The 7,005-nt window shown below is 44.6% G+C and overlaps 1 long non-coding RNA gene across 2 annotated transcripts in view; it reads left to right on the top strand.

Annotated features, from left to right (window-relative positions):
- The first annotated feature begins 1,865 nt into the window (after window positions 1-1,865).
- LOC137547203 (uncharacterized) overlaps window positions 1,866-7,005 on the top strand; it is a 172,595-nt gene continuing 167,455 nt past the window's right edge. For both annotated transcript variants that reach the window (XR_011026516.1, XR_011026515.1), the window contains exon 1: window positions 1,866-1,948. This is a non-coding gene — a long non-coding RNA (uncharacterized lncRNA). The remainder of the gene's footprint in view (window positions 1,949-7,005) is intronic.

Raw genomic sequence — 7,005 nt, 5'->3', positions numbered from 1 at the left:
AAAAAAAAGAAAAGAAAAAGAAAGCTCTGGTAGCCAAAAGATAAGGAATAGCTTTTGATCAGCAAGCAACTCAGAAGCTGAGAGACCAAGTGGATGGAAGACAGGGATTTCCTATGGCATGTATTATATCAAAGTGAAAAGCTATATCAAATAGAAGAAAGTAACCGGCACTGCTATATCTAGATCGTTCTGGATGGGATCTTTTGAGGGTCTGATGTTCAGGGTATGCTGCCCTTGATGTGCTCAGGAAGTAGAAAAACAACCATTTATCTCATCACCATAAGAAACAAATTTCCGGCACTATCACCAGGCTAGTCTTCAATAGGTTTAATGGTATCAACAAACCTTCCATCCATTTCAAACATTGTAAGATACACTTCACATACCCATATGATCTTTCTACCGTGGGGCAATGTGGGAGCAGCGGTCCGCCTGACGGCCGTTTCGCTTGGTGTAAGCTTCCTCTGAGGCTCCGTGCGCAGCAAAGACTCCACTTCCTTGTTCTTTTACACTACCGGGCGTTCGCTCCGTATACTGCGCCTGTCACGCCGCTTCCGCATCCCTTCCTGCATCCTTGCGTCAGCACGCACGCGTACATTCGTTTGCGTGTCACGCGTACGTTCGGCAGGAAGTAACATGCGTTCCACAGTGGGTCTTTGTACGTCTTTCGTTTGTGACATACAAATAGACCACTAGATGGTGCTAAATAATTAAATTGGCTCATGTGTTGTATCCTATATAGACTTATTTACACTAAAAACACATAAAAGGTATACTTTATTAATTCCATCATAAAAGAAAAAAGAGAGATATATTTGAGAAAAATATTTAAAGATATTATTCCTCTATATTATTTAAAAAGGGGATCTAGCTTCTCCTTCTGGGGCTATCAGGACATATTTTTGTTGTTCCTTTATTGAGGCAAAAACTACCTTATGGCGCTGTTTTTATACAATATCTGTTTTTCAATATTATTTCTTAAGCAACTTATTTAGCACCATGTAGTATCTTCTCACATTAATCAGAGGAAGCCTACACCAAGCGAAACGGTCGTCAGGCGGACCGCTGCTCCCACATTGCCCCACGGTAGAAAGATCATATGGGTATGTGAAGTGTATCTTACAATGTTTGAAATGGATGGAAGATTTGTTGATACCATTAAACCTATTGAAGACTAGCCTGGTGATAGTGCCGCAAAGTGAAAAGCTGTTAGAGGAACATGTTAGTCTTACAGATGCCACTGTAATGGGTGGCATGTTGGCATAGTGGATAACGGTCTCACCTTGCAGTGCTGGGGTCCGCAATCCTGACCAGGAGAACACTATTTGCATGCAGTTTGTATCTTCTAACTGGTTTTCTTAGATTTCCTCTTGACATTTGCAGTGACCTAGCTAAGGATCTATGCCTGCAAAGGCACAGAATGCTCCCGTCTGTGGGCGCACAACAAGGGGTAGGCGCGTGGCCAACCTGCGCATGTGCAGAGGAGTGCGGCTGGACGGATTGGGAGGCATAGCACAAGAAAGGAGGGGCCAAAGAGGACAACGTGGGAGGCCACAGTGCTCATGGGGCTGGAGGAAGCCCCAGGTAACTATAAATAGACGTAGTTTCAACATCTCAGATTCACTCAACATTTAAAGAAAACCCCACCTATCATCAGTACATACTTTTTCTCTAAGAGCATGGCTGTGCAGTGCTGTGGGGGTCCTGTCTGTGTTGTGACACCACTCAATGAGTCACACACAATGCTTCTGGCTGTGTGCCTGCTCTCTGTCTCTCCTCCTCCCATCAGCCCCAGCACAGTGTTGGGAAGTGAGGAGGAGACATGGGGGGCGGAGCTGAGCAAGTGGTGGACAGCAAGGAAACAGGAACTAGAAACCACCAGCTCAGGGAGGCGGGACAAAGAGGAGAACAGAGACTGTTGCAACATGAAGTGACCAGCCCAGGCAGGGTAATGTATTTAACATACACACATTACCACACAACACAAGTGCACATGCAACCTTCCCCCCCCCCCCCCCCCCCCCACACACACACACACACACAAACAGGTGGGTAGGGAGAGATGGAAAGAGCCGGGATGCAGGAATGGATAAGGGAAACTTTCAGTACATTACTGCAGCAGCTGGGGCCCAGTTTGTGTGACTCTGTGTTCACTGGGCTCTAGAATTAACTGGGCCTCCCTCCTGTCATATCTCTGATGGGCTGTAGGCAGCCCTGCCCTGGTGTCTCATGATCCTCCCTCCCTCATAGAGTTACCTGGTGTTTAGTGGTCATCCTTCCCTCCCCTATACAGTTCCCTGGTATCTAGTACCCTCCTCTCTCCTACCCCTATACAGTTCCCTGGTATCTAGTACCCTTTTCTCTCCTACCCCTATACAGTTCCCTGGTGTCTAGTGCCTCCCCCTTCTTCCCTCCCCTATACAGTTCTCTGGTGTATAGTGACCCTTCTCCCTCCCCTGTACTGTTCCTGGTGTCTAGTGCTTTCCCTCTCCCTCCCCCACATGGCCTCCCTTGTGATCTAGGGCTTCACCTCCAATATGGCCTCCCTTGTGGTTTAGAGTGGGTCAAAAATAATGCATAGATCAAACATAGATTGTCCAGCAAGCTCATGCTGAACCAGAACTTATAGGAGTGTGTAAGGGGCTAAAAAAAAATACCAAAAAAGCTCTTTTACTAAAATGCTATGCAAAACATAAATTTGCCTTTTTAAAACTGAAGATATTTGCAATTATTCAGTTTGGAGCGAGCGTATGATGTCTCCCACAATGCATCACTGGTGAATATGCAAACCGTCTCTTTGTTGTCCCTGTAAGCTAAACACACCTCCAGAACAGTTTGCATATTCAGCAGTGATGCATTATGGTAGACATCATACGCTCACTCCAAACTTAATAATCGCAAATACCTTTTGGTTTAAGAAGGCAAACGTCTTTTTTTGTATAGCACTTTAGTAAGAGGGCTTTTTGGTCCTTTTTAGCCCCTTACACATTCTTGGGAGTTTTGGTTCACCATGAGCTTGTTGGGCACTCTGTAACTCTGGGTGTTTCAGGTCCTACCCCATAAAGCCACATTAATCCAAGCCGTGCACTGATGAGGATAAATCAGTCTGAAACAATCTCTATGCATGTTGGATTATTCTGGCTCTAAAATTAACAAGCTCACGCATCATTGCATTCTAGTGGTTCTGGAAGTGTTTAGTTTACAGGGACAACAAAGGGACGATTTACATATTCAGCAGTGATGCATTGTGGGAGACCAGATATGCTCACTCCAATCTCAATAATCACAAATACCTTCTGTTTTAAGAAGGCAAACGTGTGTTTTGTCAGAAACATGTGATCTGCATGCTTGTACGGGGTCTATGGCTAAAAGTATTAGAGGCAAGTAGGCAACGGATCAAAAGGAAAACCAGGCAATCTGAACTGTTTAAAAGGAAATAAACATGGCAGCCTTCATATGCCTCTCACTTCAGATTTACTTTAATAAATAATACTTTGAATGATTTCTTATCTGGATTAGATGGTGCATGCCGTATATACTCGAATACAAGTCGACCTCGTATATAAGTCGACTCCAATATTCAACCCTCTTAAGCTGGAAAGTTTTATTGACTCAAGTATAAGTCTATCCAGCAAAGTTAACAGCTGCACTTGGGGACCAGGAGGGGTTAATGACTGCACTGCATACAGTACATTGCAGCCATTTATGCAGCCCAGCATTTTCCCCCTGCCCCTTTCCTTGTTAATTGATGTGGCCAGGACTTTCAGACCTGTGTTTTCTTGGCATTTCCTTTCCTCATAGTATCACTTTCAAATGGGTAAATTGCTGGCAATCGGAATGTCACTATTAGTACACACATTAATCAGTGTGCTCAGTGTTGCCCATGACTCGTGTATAAGTCGACCCCTATACTTTTATGAAGCGAATTGGACCTAAATTTCTAGACTTATACTCAAGTATATACAGTATTTCTGTTTGCTTTACGTTTATGAGTGTGTGTGTGTGTGTGTGGAGGGGGGGGGGGGGGGGGGTCTGGAATAACCACCTGGTCACATAGCCGTTAGTTTTGCTCTCCTCGTGTTGTACATTCTGACGGTTGAAGACTGGAACGCAGTGATGTATGATGGGATCATGGCGTATGGGGGGCCGTATTTCCCTGGAATGTTGGTCTGTGTGTATTTTATCACCCTTTTGATTTGTGGTAACTGTATCCTGCTGCACAGCAATGATATTGAACTAGCTACGCTCAGTAAAATGACATTTCACAAAGTTACATGTAAGTTTTCACTACCCGTTGTGCAGACCATCCACTGTTAGATTTTTGGGTAGATCAGGTAAGCAATCAGCATTTACCTAAAAATGCTCATTACCTGAATTACCACCTTGCAACACTAGATATCTGAGCAGATTACGGCAGAGATTTGATTGAGGCAGGGAACACACTTGACTGCTTTCGTACGCGTTTTCTGCACAGAATAACTGAGAACTCATGTTAATCAATGGGCTACTTCACACTTAAAGGGCTTGATTCACAAAGCAGTGCTAACTGTTTAGCACCGGTGTGCTAAACAGTTAGCACGTGAAGTGCCGTTCGCAGACTTTTGCGCACGCAAAGTGCAGCGATTCGCGCGATCGCGGACTTTTGCGCACGCAATTTGCGGCAAATTGCGCACACAAAAGTCCGCGATCGTGCGAATCGCAACACTTTGACCACGCAAAAGTCAGCGAACGGCACTTCACGTGCTAACTGTTTAGCAAACCCGTGCTAAACAGTTAGCACCACTTTGTGAATCAAGCCCAAAGTGTTTTTCGCGCACAGAAAAAAACCCTGACATTCTGTATCATGATTCTGCACATTCGTCAGTTTTCTATATCAATTACATTAGCTGCTTTGAAAAACCACGCGTGTTTTCCTGCATAGAAACACAGTTGGAGTGTAGAAAAGGTACGCAGAAAAACGCGCACAGAAAACTGAAAGAAAAGTGTGCTCCCTGCTTGAATACTGAATGGAATGTGACCATCGCTTGCTTTGTACTGCTCAAAGCAGCCATTGATTGTGCACCGTTCCCATACTGCACTCTGGACGCACTTCATCAAGAAAAAAAACACCATTCTCACTCAACAAAAATCGATCAAGCGGGCCAGGGGCGTAGCAATAGGGGTTGCAGCGGTAGCAACCGCACCAGGCCCCTTGGGCCAGAGGGGCCCCGAAGGGCCCTCCCTCAACTACAGTATTAGCTCTCTATTGGTCCTGTGCTCATAATAATCACTTCTATAGATACTTTGAATAGTAGTAATCATCAACAAGCTGCTCCCCATCCACTTCTTGCACCTCTGACACTGTAGTTGCCATTGGCAGGTTTTGGTGCGCCGTATCAATTGTTATGTATAGAGTGCTTGGGGGGCCCCATTGTAAAACTTGCATCGGGGCCCACAGCTCCTTAGCTACGCCACTGAAGCGGACCTTCAGTTTTGATTGTTATCATATACACTGTATTGGCTAATAGCAGCAACAGCATTGCAGCAACAGCGTCTTCTCTTAACAAAAACACTGTAGGCTATTTCTGTACATGCAGCTGCAGTATAAATCCCAGTCTTCATTCCTTCCCTGTATTTCCAACCCCTTGCCGTAATAACACTGGTATATGTATAAATGTGGCCAGAAAAATTAACTGTAAGGGGGTCAGGGGGATGCAAAGATTGCTGCTATGGCTATGTGAAAAAGGAGCAATGCTATAGACTCCCATTATAGAAGCCGTGATTTGCAGGAAAGAGAGGAAATGTGGCCACCGAGTCTATGTAAATTGCGGCTTTGCATGGCAGATGTGGAGGTGGGTTAAAGTTTAGACACCACCGGGGGGGGGGGGGGGTGTTAGGTTCAGGTGCCACCTGGGGGGGGGGTTTACGGTTAGGCGACACCGTGGGGGAGCCAGGATTTGCGGCAATGAGAGTAAAGTTGGATGCAGGGAGGCTGTGTTTCAACCTACGTGTGGCATTGGTGATCATTAGCATCTGTTTGGTATAATTGGTTTGTCATACACCTGACTATAATCCTACAAAATCCCTCACTTCGCAAGTGTACCTATAAGAGTTGATGCTGGTTTTATAGTAAAGGGTAGTAACACCAAATATTGACTTGATTTAGGCTGGGAGCACACATAACATAGCGTGAAAAGCTGCGTTTTATGTTAATGTTGTGTGCGTTTTTGCTGCATTTTTACTGCGTTTTTGCTGCATTTGCGATGCGTTTTTCATGCGTTTTGTGTGTATTTTAATGAATCTGTTGTTCGCATATACATATACGTGCTGTGCACGCTAATCACGATCACTAATCACGATCGCAAATCGCGGAACGCTCGTCTCCGGCAAACCGCTGCATGCAGCGCGGTTGCGGTTATCGGTAACCGCAGCCGCGGCAGTGAGAACACTGCCACTCGCTACATTCTTGCAGAACCGCTAGAACCGTAAATTTTGGGGTCCTAGACATCAATAATGTGAAAATGGAAGCATTTTACATTTTCCCATTTTAGTTGATCAGAGAATCTGATTGGCTGTTTGTGGCTCCACCCAGTTTTCTGACTTTAAATCCCAGTCACCTAATGACCAACTGTGCCAAGTTTGAAGATCCTGCCATTAACAGTCTAAGAACGGCTGCAGTTAAAATTTTCCCATTTAAAATGAATGGCTGAAATTTAATTGGCTGTTTGTGGCTCCACCCACTTTTTCTGATTTTTCAACCCCACTCATCCAGTGACCATCTGTGCCAAGTTTGGATTAAATGCTATGAGAAAAAACATCCTTTTTAAATATTGCCTTTGAAGTCAATAAGTGAATTTTGATTGGCTGTTTGTAGCTCCACACACTTTATCTAACTTTGAAGCACAGTCACCCAATGACCAACTGTGTGAACACTGGGGTCCTTGGCATTAATTCTGTAAGAATGGTAGCATTTTACATTTTTGCATACAAGTCAATGATTGAAAATTGATTGGCTTTTGGTTGCTC

This window comes from Hyperolius riggenbachi, chromosome 2, assembly GCF_040937935.1.
Source record: "Hyperolius riggenbachi isolate aHypRig1 chromosome 2, aHypRig1.pri, whole genome shotgun sequence".
Lineage (NCBI taxonomy): Eukaryota > Metazoa > Chordata > Amphibia > Anura > Hyperoliidae > Hyperolius > Hyperolius riggenbachi.
This window is presented reverse-complemented; position numbering and strand designations above follow the sequence as displayed.